At 36.5% G+C, this 20,969-nt stretch overlaps 1 long non-coding RNA gene across 1 annotated transcript; it reads right to left on the bottom strand.

Annotated features, from left to right (window-relative positions):
* Positions 1–380: 380 nt before the first annotated feature.
* LOC119874279 lies at positions 381–18,492 on the bottom strand. The gene is made up of 3 exons (XR_005367962.1): positions 17,955–18,492; positions 5,232–5,341; positions 381–545 (listed from the first exon to the last, which is right to left on the bottom strand). It is a non-coding gene; the product is annotated as an uncharacterized LOC119874279 (long non-coding RNA).
* Between the last annotated feature and the right edge of the window lie 2,477 nt (positions 18,493–20,969).

Below are 20,969 nucleotides of genomic sequence, written 5' to 3'. Positions count from 1 at the left end.
AAGTCTGGTGTCTCTAAACATATCTCATGGCCCAGCACACCCTTCTCCAGGATCTTTATCATTTAGACCAACACTCAGTGGCTCAGCATCATCAGTCACCCAGTATTGACCCAAGTTTGATAAACTTCTTCTACCTTGATCTTTGTGTTCAAAGCTCTATTCTAGTATCCTTTTTGGTACTCTCATTCCCCTTTGGCCTTGGACCCCTGATATATTCTTGTTTGTTTCCCTGAGTCCCTGACTTCAAACGTAAATGCAGGTTCCTGACCCGTCACCTAATGAGTAACCTACTGCATAGCCAATATCATCCATCCTGCTTTTCCTGAAACTCTTCTTTTGCACTAGCTTAAGAAGCTCCACTATCCTGCTCTTACCTGGCTTCTCCTGTTGCTCTGATTGTGAAAGGAAATGCCATATTCTCCAGACCACTATGTAGGAGCCTCCAGTTTCAGCTCCTCTGTCACTCTGCTTCCAGAAAGGTGGATTTTCTCAATTCTGAGCCATTCAGTGGACACCTCTGATGTTACTGGTTTTGCCTGATGATTCTGGAGTTCAGAGAAAAAATGTTTTAAGAAGTCAGGCCCAAATAGAGAGCTATGGAGGTAAGGAGCAATGTGCTAGGTGAGAGAGAAGGGAAATATGCAGACTAACTTTGTAATTTGCTCATTTTTCTTAACTCAGGAAGCTCAAATTTAAATCATTTCTCTAGATAAGAAATTAATACCAAATAATTTTTGTTGTTGGTCTTTCACTTTATTAAAAATAAACTAAGGGTATATTTTTATAGTAATATAATTTACAGCACTAAAATCATTATGACTCAATGTTTTCTTGACTTAGGACTGTAAAAGAGATTCCTTCACTTCAATGGTAAGGATAGGGAAGAGGAGTGGAGAGTACCACTTGTGTGAATCTGATATGATTACCATAAATCTTTTTTTTTAAGATTTTATTTATTTATTCATGAGAGACACAGAGAGAGAGAGAGAGGGAGGCAGAGACACAGGCAGAGGGAGAAGCAGGCTCCATGCAGGGAGCCCGACGTGGGACTCGATCCCGGGTCTCCAGGATCACACCCTGGGCTGAAGGCGGCGCTAAACCGCTGAACTACCTGGGCTGCCCTGATTACCATAAATCTATGCAAACTGTACATACCTCTCCTTGATCAAGTTGTATGCAAATTGTCTGCACTATGTGTGGAGGTAATGACTAGAGTGATGTGTTGTATATGTGTTTGTGGAGTAGTGTTATTTTTAAGGAAAAATATTTAACTATTTGAAGCAGACTAGTCAAATACTAGTTGCCTCTTCCTTTAAAAGGAGGAACAAACCACTTATCCCTAAGTGTGGTGCTGAACCAGATCATCCCTCAGGTACCTTTTCTTCTATCTAGATATTTTGATTTTCTCCAAAAGTTTTGCAGGTGAAGATGTGTACAAATAACTTCTTTGTTTTTCTCTCTGAGGAATGTAGAAGCCCAACCATGTTTCTGTTGTAGGAATCAAGAAGCACTTTTATGTAGTTGAAAAATAACATATTTCAAGGATGCTAGATGTTACTGAAAATCAAAGATGCAAATATGAAAACACTACTCAATAGGCTGAAAGATATTTAATCGGGACAGTACTTGAAAGGGGAAAAATTCTTGATCTATCATAGGCAAAATCATTAATATTTACAGTAGTAATGATTACTATAACAAGAATGGTAATTTTTTTCTCCTGGGTTATTTTGATTGTATCAGATCTGAAACCGTTTAGCATTTTTGTTAGAGACATTAGTGTTAATGTCATGTTAACCATTACCTCAAAGGCAATGAATTATACTTTAAATGTTACTCAGTATTCCAAATTCTTCTTCAATAAATATTTATGGAACATCTCCCATTGTCAGGTATGATGTTAGTGCTGTGCATACAATGAACAGAACAGGTTCTCTTCTCTCATGAATTTCCCTGCAATGATACTAATCATTCAGCTACTTGTGGTCATTAATCAAACAGAATGTTACAAGAGCTTAAATTATTCATTAAGTAAGCAGTAATTACTGACAGGCAGGTAGTATACTGAGGACACAGCATGAACAAAATGAACTGTCTCTTACCCTTATGAAGTGGACTGCCTCTTAGTAGATAGGGAAAAGTAAATGAACACTTAAAATATATCAGTGCATTATATGAAGAAGTACCTGGGGTATGGAGAAAATATAAAAGTCATCTAACCATGCCTTTAGGAGTCTGCAAAGGTTTCCCAGAGGAAAGGCCCAAGTTAAGGCCTCCCAAATATATAGGAATCAGCCAGAGCTTTGGGTACAGAATAGCTTGTGGAAAGGCCTGAAAACAGGTAACCGGGAGAAATGTGGTATGAGTGGCCCAGAGGATGTTTGGGGGCAAAGGGGTGAACCGTGAGACAGGAAGAGTCAGATCATTAGGGCTTTGCCTGCCATTCTGAGGCTTGGATTTGTTTTATAGTGAAATGGAAACAACTGAAGTGTTTTAAACATGGAAGATACATGATTAGGAACAGGTCTGTGTAAAGAATATACTTATATTTCCACTCCATCTCTGAAAGGTCTGTAACCCCAAAGTATGGTTTTTATGTATGTTTTAATTTGGCATGGGATTCAGGCTCAGATGTTTCAACTTATCTGAAGTCAAATGTCAATTTAAAATTACTGTTTACAGAGTAAACTGCCCTTTTAGTTTGGATGTTTTTCCTTGCTGCTTTGCCCCAGTAAGCACCATAATCTTGGGTCTCTATTTAGACATCCCATCACGGATACTATCCTCATTTAGAATGTGAGCAGAAAGGTTCTAGTGATCCCACAAAAGGCAAATATTTGGAATGTTTGTCCCTGTCACAATATATATTCCAGAGATGCAGTTTCTGTCCAACATATTCTTTAATTTCTTCCGTTAATATCTGGGTGAGACTCTTAACTAAATACTAATATGTCTTTAATACCTGCTAATCTTCATTCTAACAGAAAAGTTAGGTCCTAGATTTGGTCTGTCTGCAGGTAGCTACTGCTGGAGGAGGGGAACATAAGGCACTCAGGCCCTGGCAAGGAGCACAGGGAGCAATCCAGGACCAAAGTCTTGAACTGGCAAAATTGGGAAGTTGCAAATGAAGAAATCCGATCATTAAAATCTAACTTACTGCAAGGGAGTTAGAACTCCATGTCTGTTTCACTGTATACTGGGGATTCAGCTCTCCTTTGGATTTCTTAGTCAAGGTGATTTAACCACAATGCCTCTGTGGTAAGACAAGAGTTTCTGGTTTTCCTGAAATAGGAGATCAGTTTCTAGGCTCACATACAATAGTCTTGTCTTGAGTGTTTGATGGATCACTGGACTTTTAGTATGTGATTATGATATGGAATGATATTTTTATTTTCAGGGGTATTTTATATCAGCCTTCATAGCAAATTTTTTCAAGGCAGGAAAATATATCGTATGCAAACCAATATTTTACTAATGTGCCTTCCTCTTGTTCCTCCTCTCACATTCAAGAATATTTCTCCTGAATGCAATACAGAGAGCTGACTCCAGGACCTGAACTGGAGGTGCTTTAGGAAAAAAAACAAAACAAAAAAAACTGATGGTTTTAAAGAACAGATATAAGTTTCTCAAGGATTATATTGCTGATCTAATGCAGACAATGGATCTTTTAAACACTGAAGCTTGAATTTTAGAACAAATGACAAAAGGAGACATTTTTAAAAAGCTGCTGCAATCTCTATCTGGATATCCAAGGTTGAGACTGTAATTGTGCATTGGTAATTATTTGGTTTCTGGAACACACTCTTTTTCTTTTAAATTCTTTGTTATAAAAATATTAAATTTTAAAATTAAGTAATAAATGGACATATATTTTTTCCTTAAGTGACTATTTTGAACCCAGTACAGTCATTAGTATAGCTCTTGATTGACACTTGTCTTTAGTCCAGTAAATTCCTCTGAGGAGCTCATGGCTTAGAAGGAATACAAATTTTACATACATAAAATCTGTGGAAAATAACTACTAAGGCCATAGCTACACTATACAAACATATGGACTATTGCCAAATATCAAGACCATTTGCAAAGGATATTATTTTGTTTCAAGTTTTTTTTTAAATTACAGTTAGCATACAGTATAAGAGTCTCAGAAGTAGAACTTAGTGATTCATCACTTACATATAACACCCAGTGCTCATCACATGTGCCCTCCTTAATATCCATCACCTACTTAATCCATCCCTCTGCCCACCTTCCCTCTGGTAACCCTCAGTTTGTTCTCCATAGTTAAGAGTTTGTTTTATGATTTGCCTCTCTTTTTTTTCTTCCATGTTCACCTGTTTTGCTTTTTAAATTCCATATGAATAAAATCCTATGGTATTTGTCTTTTTCTGACTTATTTTGTTTAGCATAATACACTGTAGCTCCATCCGTGTCATTGTAAATGGCAAGATTTCATTCTTTTTTATGACAAAAGACCCTGAAGAACAAAAGCAATCTTGAAAAAGAAAAGCAAAGCTGGAAGCATAACAATTCTGGATTTCAAGCTATATTACAAAGCTGTAGTCATCAAGACAGAATGGTACTGACACAAAAACAGATATAGATCAATGGAACAGAATAGAAAACCCAGAAATGGACTCACAATTATATGGCCAACTAATTTTTGACAAAGCAGGAAAGAATAACCAGTGAAGAAAAGACAGTCTTTTCAACAACGGTGTTGGGAGAACTGAACAGCAATAAGCAGAAGTTTAAGTGGATTACTGGAAATCTGCAAAGGATTTAAATGGTAACTGTAAATTATAATATATGAGTATGCTATTTCTATGTGCATAGGATGCCCTCTGATTTTGGGAAAGAGTCATAGATTATCTAGGTTTTCTCAATACGTCAATAAGACATTTAAATCTATACACATCTTATGGATGGTTCTAAATCTATCTTTGTGGGCTCTAAACAGTGATGTCCTGGTAAATATATAATAACTTTCTGTGAAAACAAACAAAGAAAGGGACAGGGAGAGAGGAAGGGAGAGAGAAAGAGAGAAAAAAAGAAAGGAAGGAAGGAAATAAAGGAAAAAAGAATAAATGAAGAGAACAAAAGAAATGAGAAAAAGAAAGCCCAGGTTTGTAGTGTTTGCCAATTCCCATAGTATAAATACTCCTAATACGGCTTGTTTCAAACTACCAATGAGGTATCATTACATGCAGAATTGGAAAAGAGATACATACTATTCATCGGCTTTTGGAAGAGTAGAGTTTAGCTCCAGCACATCACTGGCTGTGATAATTTTTCAGGACTCCAAATCTCATCATGTAACTCAGTGCTATAGGCATGAGTTCTGTAAAGAAAAAAAAAAAAAAAAAAAAAAATATATATATATATATATTTAAGATAATTTTGGATTCTTTCTCTCACACACACATATGCAGACTTAAAAATTAAGTCAACACTACATAGTACATATAGAACAAGACATTCTGCTAGGTTTTATAGAGAATAAAAAATAATGTAAGATATACTTGCCCTTACAGTCTGGTTTGGGATATTGAACATAAATCCTTAACAATGGAAGTAATAAAGATTGAAATAATAGAATAAATAATAGTTCAGGGAATTAGAGATAAATAACAGATAGTAAACAATGAACTATCAAATGATAAGTGAGTCAATAATTACCTGATGAAAAAAAGAGTGAAGAAATTCATAAACAAGAAAACTAAGGCTTATGGACATTAAACAAGTTACTGAGGTCTATCACTAGGTAAATGCTGGACCTGGGGCTGGAATTCAGGTTTCTCTGGTCCCAAAACCTTAAGTGCACTATTAAATTGGGAAGCAAATTTTAGGATAAAGTTATAAAAACTTTGAACGTATAGAATAAGGAGTCCAGAAATTGTTTTGCAGGGTAATATTTTATAGAAAACCAGTAACCAAACCCTTGAAAACTGAACCAAAAAGTGGAATGTTCAAACATCTTGTTTTTCTCCTTCTGTGATATTTTATTGTCTTTTGATTTTGGAGTCCATTGATGAGAAAGTGGGACACAGTATGTGCAAAAGCTGAATATTACAAATGTCTGAGATAATGCTTTATGGGTTAGGTAAGTATGTAGTTAACTTTCAAAACTGGTTGATACTTAATCAGAAAATACATAAAGATAAGACTTCAATACTGGGAGTCTATGGCTTCCTCAAACCATCTCTTTAATTGTGTTTATATAAAATTAATAAAAGAAGATGAACCATGGATTCTTTATTAATAAAAGAGGATGAACCACACATTACCAAAGAACCACACATTCTTTTTATCTGTATGATGCAGAGTGACAATCAAGCAATTATTATTTATTCTTGTGTCAACAAGTCCTTTGCCATTGCACAGGGAACTTTTGACTATCAGCTTTGTGAAAATTCTTTTTGTGCCCCATAGTCAGGATGCTTTTGATGCATAGGAATCTGAAGAACAGAGGGGCCTAGGTGGCACAGTTGGATAAGCCTCAGACTGTTTCACTTCAGGGTCATGAGATAGGGCCTGTGTTGGGCTTTGCACTCAGTACCAAGTCTGTTTGGGTTTCTCTTTCCCTCTCTTTCTGCCCTCCTGCCCTGACACTTGCTCATGCACTTTCCCTCTCTCTCTCAAATACATACATACATACATCTAAAAAAAGAAATCTGGAGAAGAAAAATACATCTTTCAATAAAAATATTCCGGTCTTTGCTCATTTCTCTTGGACAGCAAAGATGAGAAACTATTTTGTTTTTTTGTTTGTTTGTTTTTGTTTTTTTAATGAGATGGTTCTGGAAATGAAAGACTGCCTGTTAATTTAAGTAAAAAAGTCTGTCTAATTTAAAGTTACTGTTTAGTTGCAAATCATTAAACATATTGCCAAGTAACTTTTTATAAGATACTCATAGTGCCTATAAATATATTTAAAATGCAGGGGAGGAAAGTTTTTTCTTTCTCTGAAAGATAATTTAAAAAAAGAAACTGCCTTGTAATTTATAGATAATAATATTGGGCAGTATATATGCATTTTCGTTTTGGTTTTAAATAAATTCTCTAAGGTTCTAAAACCACTCTTACTAGTCTATAAGATAGTCTTTATTCTGTTAGACACTTCATACCTTTTCTCCGCACAGCATGGCTAATGAAAAGAAATTTGCATTGTGCAATGAGTGCACAGACCAAATATTACAAAAGTTTGAGATAATGCCTTACCAGTTGGGTAAGCAGAACAACTTTAAGTTGGAAAACCACTCAAAAAAGAAAAGCACTACTGGTTACTAAAAAGATTTGAATTGTGTAAGATATAGCCTTTGGGTCAGTGTTTTTAAAGCTTTCTTATATATGTCTTGAACCCATTTGAAGTTTGACAGAAGATATCTACACATAGGTGCATAATTTTTCATACCAGTGTAAAAGATATGCTATCTAAAATACGTCCATAGATCTTCAAGGGTCCAATCAAATATGCTTACATAACACACCATTTTCTATAAAACTATAAGTATCAACTATAAAATGATATCTAGTATTTTAGCATCTATATTTTATTTATAATTTAGAGTAAAATAAGTCAACCAGACTACTTCAAGCAAGTGTTTCTTTCAATTTAGATTCTTAAAACATTCATTAAGAATGTTTAAAAATGGGATGCCTGGTGGCTCAGCGGTTGAGCATCTGCCTTGGGCTCAGGGTGTGATCCCCGGGGTTCGATAGGGAGCTCGCTAATCCCTCTACTTATGTCTCAGCTTCTTTCTCTGTGTCTCTCATGAATAAACACAAATGAAATCTTAAAAAAGATAAGATTGTTTAAAAATGTTTTTCTACAGAACCAATATGTTAATAAAAACATGGTCTCTTCACTGTTATTATCCCATGATTCATACTGACTGATTCCAAGATCATTTGAAGCTTAACTTTAAGTTCAAACTATATAAAAGTTTACACTATTTTTTATTTATTTATTTATTTTTATTTTGAAAGACTAAAAATGTCACTTGGGAATAAAGGATGGGGAAGCACTGGGAGGGTACATTAGTTTTTAGTTCATGGGACAAAGAACTATTTTATCTTAATGTTTGTGATCCCCTAATTTTATGATCTTTCTAGTCAGCTTTGTACTGGATTGTGAAAGAACTCTAGAGCTGACATTTTACAGAGTAGAACAGAAGGGAGGCAAGGGCATCTTTAGAGTAGTATCCAGGCATTAAGGTTTAAAAAGCCTAACAATTAAAGGATTTTCTCAAAATTGATGTCTTAATCATAAAAGCCAACAGCTACAAGCTCTAGGGCTTAAAACAAGCAAACAAAAAGCTGTTTTGACCATATTTGGCAGCCAGACAAGCTTTAGTAAAACAGCATTACCATTCAACACCTTTTGGAGTTTACTTTTATTCATGTGCTTTCTAGTGACTAGAACAAGTGTGCCTTGATGTGTGCTATCCAATTTCCTCCGTATGCACCATTCAAGGCTCCTGGCATGAGGATTCATCATATGTTCTGCCCACCAGTGTATGTATAGGCTTCTTTATCCAATAATCTGTGGAGACAACTAGTTCATGGGAAAGTGTGTGCACACACAAAATTATCGACAGCATGTGGATCAGGACCAGGAGACTACCTACTCTGGTGCAGTCACCCTTTGCCTACCCTATTCTATCTTTTCTAAACTTTTCTTCAAATACATCTCTTTTCCTTCTTCCCATGAATAAACACATCACAGTTATAAATGAGTCATTTGAAGGAAAGATGAAGAAAATGTCTAGTACAGCTTTCATTGGATGAGTTTCCCCTATGTCTGCCTCTCTGGGCTTTCTGTCTTGGTGTCACAAAACGGCACTGCTCTCAGTGGTAACAGATAACAGATTACAGTCCTACTGGTTTGCCACTTCCTTCATGCTCAAGACAATAAGAAAAGACGGTTACTTGGGCAATGAGGAGGTCAGACATTGCTAACAATCTTTACTTTTTATGCTCTGACTGTACTGGTGAGTTTATGAAAGGGAATGAGTAACTGCTGGTCTTCCTAGTGTGTTAGCACAACAGTTCTCTGCTTTTGATACCAATGCAAGAGTATTTAAGGCTATCAATAACTGTCCAATTTCAAAGTTATACACTTTTAATTGTACATAATTTATGTATTTTACTCATACTTAAATATTGAATTGACTCTACTTATTTCTTATTCTTTTCTATGATCTTCTCATATATGTGTGCTCCATATCCATGTTTTAACAAAACCAGCAAGAACAGTTTGTCTTGAGACTGTCTGCTGATATTGTACAGGGTAATTTAGTTGGTAGAAAAATGCATACCCACAAAAAGCTTTCTTCAAGGAGACAGGGTATGCCAATGCTACTTCTATTATCAATCTGTTGGATGGCTTTAAGTAAGCCTCTTAACCAGTTTACTTCTATTTTATTCTTTGTGAAGAAAATATGAGGAAGACAAGCTGCAGGTGAAAAGAATGTTACAGAATTGTCCTAGAACACTATAAAATATTAAAAAGGAGTAGCACTGAGCATTGAGGATACTGCTAGTTCCAGGGAATACTTGAACTCCCAGACAGCCTCAATAGTTCACTATTTGGATCAAAGAATTTTTAGGATTTCTTGGAAAAATGAGAAGATAGTTGAGTAATTAGAATATGATAGTAAGGGTACAAGTGTATGCAGGTTAATCAACCTCACAGAAGGCTTATGGAAAAAAAATTCTACCAAATCCTTTTTAAAAGCTGGTATAAATATAAGGTAGATTAAAAAAAAAATCCATTCACAGAAGGTGACCCCTTAATGTATTTAAATCTCACTGCTCATGAGAATGTGTCCTTGCTAGTGAGATCTAATAAAAATAAACATATGGTATAATGTATAAGCAATAATTTATTAAAATATATACTTAAAATTTTTGTTAAACTCTTCTAAAATTGGACCTTCAATGTCAGAAATATTAAGCTTTTAGTGCTAAAGTTTTCCTACATTCACATTTCTACTTAGTAAGGGAAGCCGGGGTTGGTGGTGGGAACTGAATGTACAAAATAGGGTCCTGTGATTAAGGCTGCCATTAATTCTAGTCATCTTGGCTTTTCATGGAAGGGTGTTGCTTCTGGGTGTCTGAAGTGTAAATCTGGGAACTCTTTACAACCTCGGAGCTGATTTCTAAGGTAACTAGCATCCAAAACACAGACAGTTTTATAAATCAGAATTAACACCTTCAATAGTTCTTGGAAGCCAAATGGAAGTTCTCAAAATTTCTGGAGGCCAGCTGATGTCACCCTGTTCCCAGTTTCCTGGACAGCTCTAGGTCCAGCATTCTCACCAGTTAAAGTTTCCTTCTGGTAGCCTTGTGTAACTATTGAGACTAGCTGTATGTAGGGCACCTAGTTGTAATCCAACTGAGAAATTAGATAGCCAGACATCACAGTGGTCACTGTGAAACCAATTTATTTTTCTCTTAAACCAGATCGGGGCTCCATTCTCATGTTTCTGACCTCTTTCTGGAAGGGGGAAAAATTCATACACCTGATCGCACACTCAAGTTCTAATTAAATTGACCTTAACTCAAGTCAGCTTGACTGGCTCTTATAAGGCATGATTAGTTTTTAGGGTCAAGGTCAGAAGCAGCAGAACAAGGATGACAGAGGGAGGGAAGAGTTGTTTGTTTTGGAATTCCTGGGGTTTTAAACCTGATAACTTTCAAGGTAAGGAAAATGGCCACTAATGGAATAAAGGTGGATAAATTAAGTAGCCTTGGGCAAAAATAGTTTGAATATTCAGAGCCTTTTATCCTGGATAATTAGGCACTCCATCTGTGTGTGTAAATGTGTGAACATAATAATCCAAGAAGCAAAATGGGTTAACAGCATTGCACATTTATCTTTAACGCTTTAATGAGAAAATAGTACAGTTAACACAAATGAAAGAAGTTTCAAGGAAACCAGTTTATCATAAACTCTTAAACCATATTTAGGATTTGATTAATATAATATCCTGTTTTAAGTTTAGTCTGCAGTAACTTGGAAAATTTTCAAAATAATCCAGTTACAGAAATAAATACTTAGCTGCATTCTGTTGACCCAAAATTTCAAATTATATGATAGGACCACCTGAAAAGTTTGCCTCTCCTTGACGAATTTCCCAATTTTATCTTGAATTCCAAATTTAAATGAATAATCATCCCATAAGTTTAATGGAGTTGCTGTCATTCCTGTCATTTGCCAAGTGTAATCAGGGAGTTCATTAGCTGAACCACACATCATGGTATTAACCATGTTCTTAAGATTGAAAAAGTGAAAAGGAGATAAGGGACTGATTTACTGTAAAGACTGTCACTTTCCTATGAAGTGAGAGCCAAGAAGGCACTTTTCTAGGAGGAAAAAAAAAAAAAAAAACCCTTGGAACTTAAACTGGTTGGCAGTAGCTAGTCTTTTTTCTGAATTCCTTCATTAGAGAAAAATCTGTAGCATGGCACATTCTGCATACAGCTATGGTATCTCTCAGGCATTTGCACTCATTCTCAGCTCTCACAGAGCTTTTCTCAATAGCCAGGTCTCTTGGGACAACCAGACAGGAAGAGGGATAATCATGAAGAAAACCATGTTCACAAAACTGCTGAGATAATGTAACTTACATAGCCAAACCCACATAAGATGAAGTCATTTGTATGCTGCCTAGGTCATTCATTTTCCATAATCCTTACCACTGACTCATTGTGTTTAGTCATAAACATTCTTTGGCCCTCAATGTCCCCATCTGTAAAATAGGGATAATATCAGTCACATGGACAATGAGATGAGACTGAGTTTAAAGGACTTTAACCTTGCCAGTAAGTGAAATTCACATACCTGTGTTCTTTGTTTTAATAGTACAGAGTTTTATTAAAAAGAATATAAATAAGTATCTTTGAAATGTTTTCAGGGCTTTATTTAAGTTCAATGAAGACTGTGTTTTTTTATATGTCATAAAATTCCTCTCTTTGTGGAATGTTGCTTAAAGAAAAAAAAAAAGATTTCATTTATTTATCCATGAGAGACACAGAGACAGAGGCAGAGACATAGGTAGAGGGAGAAGCAGGCTTCCTGCAGGGAGCCCAATATGGGACTTGATCCCGGGTCTCTGTGACCACGTCCGGAGCCTAAGGCAGACGCTCAACCACTGAGCCACCCAGGCATCCCTCTTTGTTTAATGTTGCTTTTTAAAAAAATTTTGTGATTCTGCCATTTCAGTCATTCCAATTGATATTTAAGTAATCCTCATGTTAAGGCTACATATTCATTTAAATTGAAACTTTCACTCTGGTAGTCTCGCATTTATACTACTCCTTATTCTGACCTTTTTCTTCCTCTATAGGACTTCTCTTTCTCTTTCAATATATTTTATAGTTTATTTATTGGTTACATTAATTGTTTATTATATCTTTCCCTACTGGAGCAAAATCTCTGAGTTTATAGATTTTTGTTTTGTTCAGTGATATATCCCTCATGTCCTTTGTTAAATGATTCCACTGAATATATGAAGTTTCTGTTTGGCAACAGATTATCTGGGAACAAATTGAGCTTCTGCTCAATTTCTACAATGTAGAGTTGAAATTTGATTCAGGTTTTTGAGCTAATCTGGCCTTAAATCCATCCACCAACCCACATCTCCTTCCTTCCTACCTTCCTTCCATCTGTCTGCACTCAGCTTCTAGTCTGTCTAGGCTTTGTTCTTCCTATTGCCTCCTGAAACTTGGTTTTGACATTGTCTTTTAGCTATTAGTTTCACTTCTCTGACCAAATGCTACCATAATGTGGTGAATCATTTATATCAAGAGTTATGAACATGCAACAGTAAGTACAAAATGGCTGCCAATGTTTCACATGAAGAATGTACATGTGGATGTTGGAACTGATAGTTCCTGGGACAGTGTGTTACAAAAGGCCCTTCTGGCATCTGATTGTCTTTCAGCGAGAATAGCATGCACATCGATTGATGCTATGTGGCCTTTTAAACTTTCAATTTATTTCAGATGTGGCTTAAAGTAATGTGTCATCCAGAGTTCGTTTGCCTGTTGGATGATTCATTCATTGAACTCTCAAACAGATGGTGGGTAGGACAGAAGAAAAAGGAAGGAAAGTAAGAAATGAGAGAGGAAATAATTTTGACACTAAAATGTCAGTGTTGTGATTATCTCTTAAAAGCTAAAAATAAGCATTTTAGTTCCCCATATGAAAATCCAACCTAGTAATACCATAAACGTGAGGTAAGTTCTGTGATTTAAAGTACTCGTAATTTTGTTTGATGGTTGGTTGGTTTTCATTTAAATTAAGATAATTTTTATAAATGAGAGGGAGAGAGCCTAGGCTCTTAAGTTGAAAATATTGAATTCTGAGTAAAAGAAGCATCATGAATGATTCTTAAGAGTCAGGCTGTAAAATTTATTGCATGTTGTATAGAAAGCCAAAAATAGTGTGTGTTTTCCATCAAGACACTTCTTTGTGATTCATTCAACAAACATGATTGAATATCTTCCAAGTGCTAGGCACTGTGCCTAGTGCTATAGTAGGGAAGCAAAGAGGGGTAATAGAACACTGAGAGTTACCTACCACATTTCTATGAGAGTATGAAGTGCCTGCTTCTTTCAAAAGTTACTTTAACCCTCACAAAACTCTTCAACATAGATATTATAATGTTTCCTTTCCAAGTGCGAAAATCTGAAGCTCAGAAAAATTAACTAATATACTAGTCACCCAGCCTGTAAGTGGCAGAACCAGAATTCAAACCAGTGTTTTGAAGCACCAAGCCTTTGCTATTTTGAATAAGCCACCTTCAGGGTTTTCACAACCTGGAAAAGACAATCTGCCTTGGATGCCTGGACATTCACTAACACTCTACAATGTAGTCAACACATTCAATGACATGCACGTATTGACAAATATCAATGTACACCATGTACACATGCTTAGTACTAGAGATACATACACACCTAAGACCTACTCCTACCTTCAAGGAGCTCTTAATCTTATATAACAAGCTGATATGTCAAAAAAGTGTTGTAGCATTGGCCAGTTATCCAGTTCTTTTGAAAATTTGGCTGGTAGAAAAACAAAATGCCATCACTTGCAACAGAGTAAAGTGGCTGAAGTATTAGAAAACTGTACTGAAAGAAAGTGGGATGTAAGTCGTGCAATGAGGCTTACTTAAGAAGAAATATCTTGTATTATCTTTTCATAGTCTCCCCTTCCAAAACATTCTTTTAAGATTCTATGTCCTTCATAGCATTCATAATGTTCATTCCCTAGAAAAAAATTATTTTTCAGAGTTTACAGATGGCAGCCGAATGATAGGATTATGGAAAATATTTCTTTCTTTATTTATTTATATGAGAGAAAGAAAGCCAGAGACAGAGCATGAGCAGAGGAGGAGGGGCAGAGGGAAAAACAGACTCCCCGCTGAGCAGGAGCCTGACAAGGTTGCTCAGTCCCAGGATCCGGGATCATGACCTGAGCCAAAGGCAGATGCTTAACCAACTAAGCCATCCAGGCCCCCAGGAAATAATTATTTAAAACTTCACAGAGTTCCTAGGTCCTTTGGAGAGAAGTCACTGCATAACTACACATATCATAGATGGTTGTACTATATAATCAGTTGGCTCAATCCAACAATCTATTGGCCTGCATGTTGCAAATTAAGATCTAGTTGGGGGGATGCTGAATATTTTGTCAAACTAAGAAAAATCAGATTTCATTTAAAATAATATCAATTTAAGATACCTTATGACTTCAGAGATGTTAAAATGCAAAAAAAAAAAAAAAAAAAAAAAAGAGAGAGAGAGAAAAGTATATCTTAGAACTGATAGGGGTACCTGGATGGCTTAGTCAGTTATAGTGCCTGCTTTGGGCTCAAGTCATGGTCCAGGGCCCTGGGATCAATCCCTGCATGGAGCTCCCTGCACAGCAGAAAGTCTGCTGCTTCCTCTCCCTCTGCTCCTGTCCCCTGCTTGTGCTCTTTCTCTCTCAAATAGTCTTTAAAAAAAAAAAAAAAAAAAGTGATAAAATAAGATATTAGTCAAGTTTCTCCAGAGAAATAGAACAAGATGTGAGATGTGTGGTATGTGTGTGTAGCTGCATATATCTGTATATATATGTATCTCTTTTTCTTTTTAGAGAAAGAGAGAAAGAGAGATTTTTAAAAAGCTGGCTAATGCAGTTAAAGAAGCTTAAAAAGTCCAAAATCTGAAGGCTGGCTGGCAGGCTGGAAACCCAGGGAAGTGTGCCCATTTGAGTCCAGAGGTGGTCTGATGGTAGAACTAACCTTTCTTCTAGGGAGATCAGTCTTTTTCTATTAAGGCTTCCAATTGATTGGATAAGGTCCACCTCATTATGAAGGGTGATCTGCCTTACTTAAAGTATACTGATTTAAATGTAAATCTCATATAAAAACTATATTCACAGAAACATCTAGAATAATGTTCTACCATATGTGTGGGTGCTATAACCTAGACAAATTGGCACATAAAATAAGCCATCACAGAGTGACATTAGGAAGCATGGGGAGATTTTGTTCATTGTCAGAAACATTAGTGCCACAAATCCCCCCCCACCCATCCACATACAGTCCAAAGACAAGGCAGAGAAACACTTTACTCTGCCTCTCAAACTTCTGTGGGAGTTGGGGTTCATTCTCTCTGATCTCTTCCAGCCCTTCCCTCTGAGGGAAACAGCCAGTGCATAATCAAACTCACTGCCTAGAACATAACTGGTATGTTATAAACGGAAAAGTATTCTGTCCTTTTCTCTATATTATTAAAGTTTACAACTTTTCTATTTTCCTAATTTGGTAGAGGATAAACCCCCAAGAGGTAGGTTGGGAGGTAGACAGAAAAATCAAATGTGCTTCAAATATATGAAATAGAGTATTTTTTTCCCCTAAGTTTTAGTTTAGTTCTTCTTAGTTGGAAGTTGTATAATTGGACAGATGAGGGTAGAGGAGGAGGGAGGGACAGAGAGAAATTATGGTAGAGGGGTAGCTGGGCTTCAAGGCTATCTCCATACACCCTTGGTCAGACCCCACCTCACACTAACCCACTGACATCCACCTCCTACCACCAAACTCCCATCCAAAATCCCTGGGACCCCCTCCCTACTCCTACCTTCTGTATGAAGTGCCAAAGGTTTATTTTTGCAAGCAATAATTCTCTGTTAAATTTTACCTATATACAATATCTTTGCTCCACCTGATTATGCAATACTTGAGCTGCTGACTCACACTCTTGCTTTATCATAAGTATTTACATTTTGGTTAAAATCATGGACTTTGGAGTCATGGAATCTCTGCTTACCATTTTTTGACTTTAGCATTAGTCCCTTCATATGTAAACCCAGGATAATGATAACACTTATATAGTAAGTTAGTTGGGAAGAGCAAATAAGACTGCATATGGAACATTCTTAATATAATGCCTAGCAAGAAATGAGCACTCTGTGATTGTTAGATGTTACCACTCCTATATATCTGATGTGGTTTCCCCATGAGATCATGATGCCTGGTATTTGTAAATTGGTTAAGTACTCAGAGTACAAAACAGTAGGGTCTCTGATTTTGATAAGTTTCTAGAATAACTGAAGTAATATATTTCTGTTGGTGTTCATCCATGTTAATGAAAAAGATCATTGATCTCATTAGTGTTGCGGTGAGAGTAACTTTCTTTGTCGTGAGGATTAGAAAATGAAGACTGGGTGATGATCCTGGGAGGAGAGTTGGTCTTGGCTTAATATGGCCCATAGATAAGTTTTGTTAGGCCTAGAAAAGTTTTGGGTTTGAGTTTTGTTTTTAGTGAAATAGCATGCCTTTAGAAAGGGACTGCACTTTCTCTAGCCACTCCCTATTGTCTTATAATCATCATGTCACTCACTCACACATAGTTACCTGTTTAATCACCCATTGTCCTTGAAGCTGTGACCCCTACTCTATATTATAAGAAGTAAATAGTTCACTATTTAAGAACAGTAAATAGTTAAATGTTCCTCATTCTTACAAACATAAAAGACACTATTAGAAACAAATAGCATAGGGAAATAAAATCTTGTCTAGGAGACAGGTAAGAAGTGAAAATTTGATCATCTGATTATGTTAAAGAAACATTCTCAAATTAGCCTTTATGTACCTCAGTTAAGGAGCCATGTGCCTCCTAAGTCCAAACAAATCCATGATAAAAGTAATTGGAACCCTTTGATAGTATGAGTTGGAATTTCATCTCATCCTAATTGAGAGTCCCTTGGAGTGTTCACACATGGTCAGACACAGATCCTATGACACACCATAGCATGTACCATTTTCTACTCTCCTGCCCCAGTTCCCTTAAGGAAAGGCCATGACTAGCAAAGTTGTATGAAGTTGCTCCCCACTTGCCCTTTCTAATCACAATGCTTCCATCAGCTGGCATGAGCATCTCTGTGAGCACCAATACCTGTGAAACTTTTTTTTTAAAGATTTTATTTATTTACTCATGAGAGACACAGAGGGGGAGGGGCAGAGACACAAGCAGAAGGAGAAGCAGGTTCCACACAGGAAGCCCAATGTGGAACTTGATCCTAGGACTCTGGGATCATGCCCTGAGCCAAAGACAGAGGCTCAACCGCTGAACCACCCAGGCGCCCCTACCTGTGCAACTTTGAAATCACTTCTACTCACACCAATGCCACTCTTTTTTGCCACTCACCTCCATCCTCACACTTGCTTCAGACACTAGCCTGTATACTGGTCCATCAGGTTGCCTCAAGTCACACAGGCACCAAAGCTTTATATGTTCCTTGCAGAACTGGAGTGCTCACTCCTTACAAACCACCACTTTTGCATTACATGATAGCACATACACACCACCAGTGTATTTGCTAAGTGTCAGTACCTTATAGAGTTAATAGAAAGAATGTTTCTAGTGTTTCTCAGAATACCTTGCTCCCTAGGACTCACCTGTTTGTGTGTTTGAGGTCAGACCTGAGAGATAGATGCCATACTGCATTCAGAATTGCCATGACTCTTATTAAACACCTGAGGTTTAGTTGTTAGATCAAATTCATTTGATTGATTCTCCTTTCTCCCAGGATGAGTTCTTCTTGCAGAGGGCTACTCCTTTATTTGATTAGAGTTCTTGTGGGCCTGCCCCAGCAGACCTCCAAAGGTAAGTGTATACATGTCTAATGGAGTATCCCGGAGAAATCAGATTTAGTTTCATAGAGATATAAAACAAATATTCACTCCTGTACTATAGAGAATACAATGACACTTCTTGACTAAGCCAAGCCTGGCTCTATCTCTGTAGGCAGATGGAGTCTTCATGCTGCTCCATGAAACCTAGTGGTCTATAGGTCTTAGAGGTTATAAGGTATAAGGTACACATTCCAAAAACTGGCTTCTTAGATTGTACTCTAGGCCATGGGTTGTTGGCATAGAGAACTGACTGATTCTGGAATATTCTGATTGACACTGGGGTCACCTCTAACACACTCATGGAGTGCTTTGGGGGAAATCACCTGCCTCTGAATGACAGGTAATGGCTGACAATATTGTACACATAGCAACCAGGTCAGTTTTGAGTGTAAGCTTAATGCTGGGGGAAGGGATCTTCTTCTCACCAGGAATTCTGTGTTTTGGAAAGAAGTAACAGCAACTCTGATAGCTAGCACTTGCAGTGAGTGTTTTGTTTGGGCAGTGATGCTAAACTTTAGCAACAGTAGAATGGAATGGGATACATTTCCCCCGGGGGTTCTGTTATGTATGTGGTGACAGTCTCTATGGAATGAGCCTAACTTGCCCAGCTTAACAGCAAGACAAAGGTAGCTCTCAATAGCTTTCAGTAATATAGCAAGCTGTAGTAGCAGTATTATTCACAATAGCCAAAAGGTGGACACAGCCCATATATCTTTAATAGATGAGTAGGTAAACAAAAAGTGTTATGTACAGATAATAGAATATTATTCAGCTCTAAGAAGGAACGGAATTTTGGCATATACTACAACATGGATGTATCCTAAAGACATTATACTAAGTGAAACGAGCTAGTAACAAAAGGACAAATACTGTAAGAGTCCACCAACATGAAGTATTTAGCATAGTCAAATTTATAGAGAGAGAAAGCAGAATGGTGGGTTGCCAGGGACTGGGAGAAGAGGCAAGAGGGAACTACTGCTATTACATACAAGAGGTTCTATTTAAAGTGATAAAAAAAAGTTCTGGAAATAGATAGTGGTGATGGTTTCACAACAATGTGAATGTACTTAATGCCACTGAATTGTGCACTTAAAAGTGGTTACAATGGTAAATTTAATCTTATCTATATTTTACAACAATAAATTTTTATAAAGTTAGTAAGGTGTTAGAGGTTGGGTTAGTGAATAACTTCATTGCTCCTCTGATCACTAGGGAGCTAGAAATCTAAGTAATTTGAGTATTAATATAAATCCGACCTTATTTTTACTTGTAAGCTAGTGATGTCAGGAGAATTCTGAATTACATTAAAAAATCTGATACACAGAATAACAGGCAGAACTGTGGCATCTTTTAATTTAAAAGTTTTCTTAAAGCCTTTAAGTTATTTATTTTTAAATGGATTCCCATCCATTTAATTGCTCAGTTATCCTCAGACCCAGGTAAGATTCAAAATCTAAATATGACATCAAAAAATGACTGTGAAGAAGTTCTTCCAAAATTGTTCTGCCAATGATACTCTGTGGAACTTTGAGGCTGGTTTTCAGAATACTCAATTCATATTCAATACCAACCCCTTATCCAATCTTCATACTGTATTAGGAACTAATCTGAAAACTGTTTTAAAATGCAGCTTCTGATCCAATAGGACAGGTGAGGGGCCTCAGACTCTGTATTTTTAAAAAATAATTTTTAAATTTGAATACAGTTGACATACAATGTTAGATTAGTTTCAGGTGTACAACATAGTGACTCAACTTCTCTATATTCTCTATATGTTATGCTATGCTCAGCACAAGTATAGTTACCATTTATCAACACATAATGCTATTGCAATATCATTGACTATTATGTTCCCTATGTTGTATCTTTTATTCTCATGACTTATTAATTCCATAACTGGAAGATTATATCTCTTACTTCTCTACACCCATTTTGCCCAAGCCTATCTCCTTCCCTCTGGCAACCATTAACTGGTTCTCTGTATTAACAGCTCTGATTCTGCTTTTTGTTTATTCATTTTTTTAATTCCACCTATGAGTGTATTCATATGGTATTTGTCTTTCTCAGTCTGACATATTTCATTTACCATAATACCCTCTAGGTCCATCCATGTTGTTGAAAATGGCACAGTCTCATCCTTTTTTTTTAAGCTGTGTAATATCAGGGGTGTGTGTATGTGTATACCACGTCTTCTTTATCCATTCATCTATCAGTGAATTCTTAGGTCGCTTCCATATCTTCCATCAATAATGCTGTAATAAACATATGGCTGCATATATTTTTTCAAATTAGTGGATTCTTTTATCCTTTGGGTAAATACCAGTGGTGGAATTATTGTTGTATATGGTATTTCTATTTTTAATTCTTTGAGAAACCTCCATACTAATTGCCACAGTGGCTGTGCTGATTTACATTCTCACAATGTATGATGGTTCCTTTTTCTCCACAGTAGAGTATTGCAGAAATTGACACACAGATCAATGAAATAGAATAGAGAATCCAGAAGTAAACACAAACTTACATGGTCGGGCAACCTATGAGAAAGGAGGCAAGAATATACAAAGGAGGAAAGATAGTATCTTCAATAAATAGTGGTGGTAAAACTGGACAGTTACATGTAAAAGACTGAAACTGGACCACTTTCTTGTACCATGCACAAAAATAAACTCAAAATGGATTAACGAACTAAAAATGAGACATGACAAAAACAAGAAAGGGATGTTCACTCTTACCACTGTTATTTAACATAGGACTGGAAATCCTAGCCACAGCAATCAG

The sequence above is a fragment of the Canis lupus genome, chromosome 12 (genome assembly GCF_011100685.1).
Source record: "Canis lupus familiaris isolate Mischka breed German Shepherd chromosome 12, alternate assembly UU_Cfam_GSD_1.0, whole genome shotgun sequence".
Classification (NCBI taxonomy): domain Eukaryota; kingdom Metazoa; phylum Chordata; class Mammalia; order Carnivora; family Canidae; genus Canis; species Canis lupus.
The sequence above is the reverse complement of the archived record's forward strand: the minus strand, read 5'-3'. Positions and strand labels throughout refer to the sequence as shown.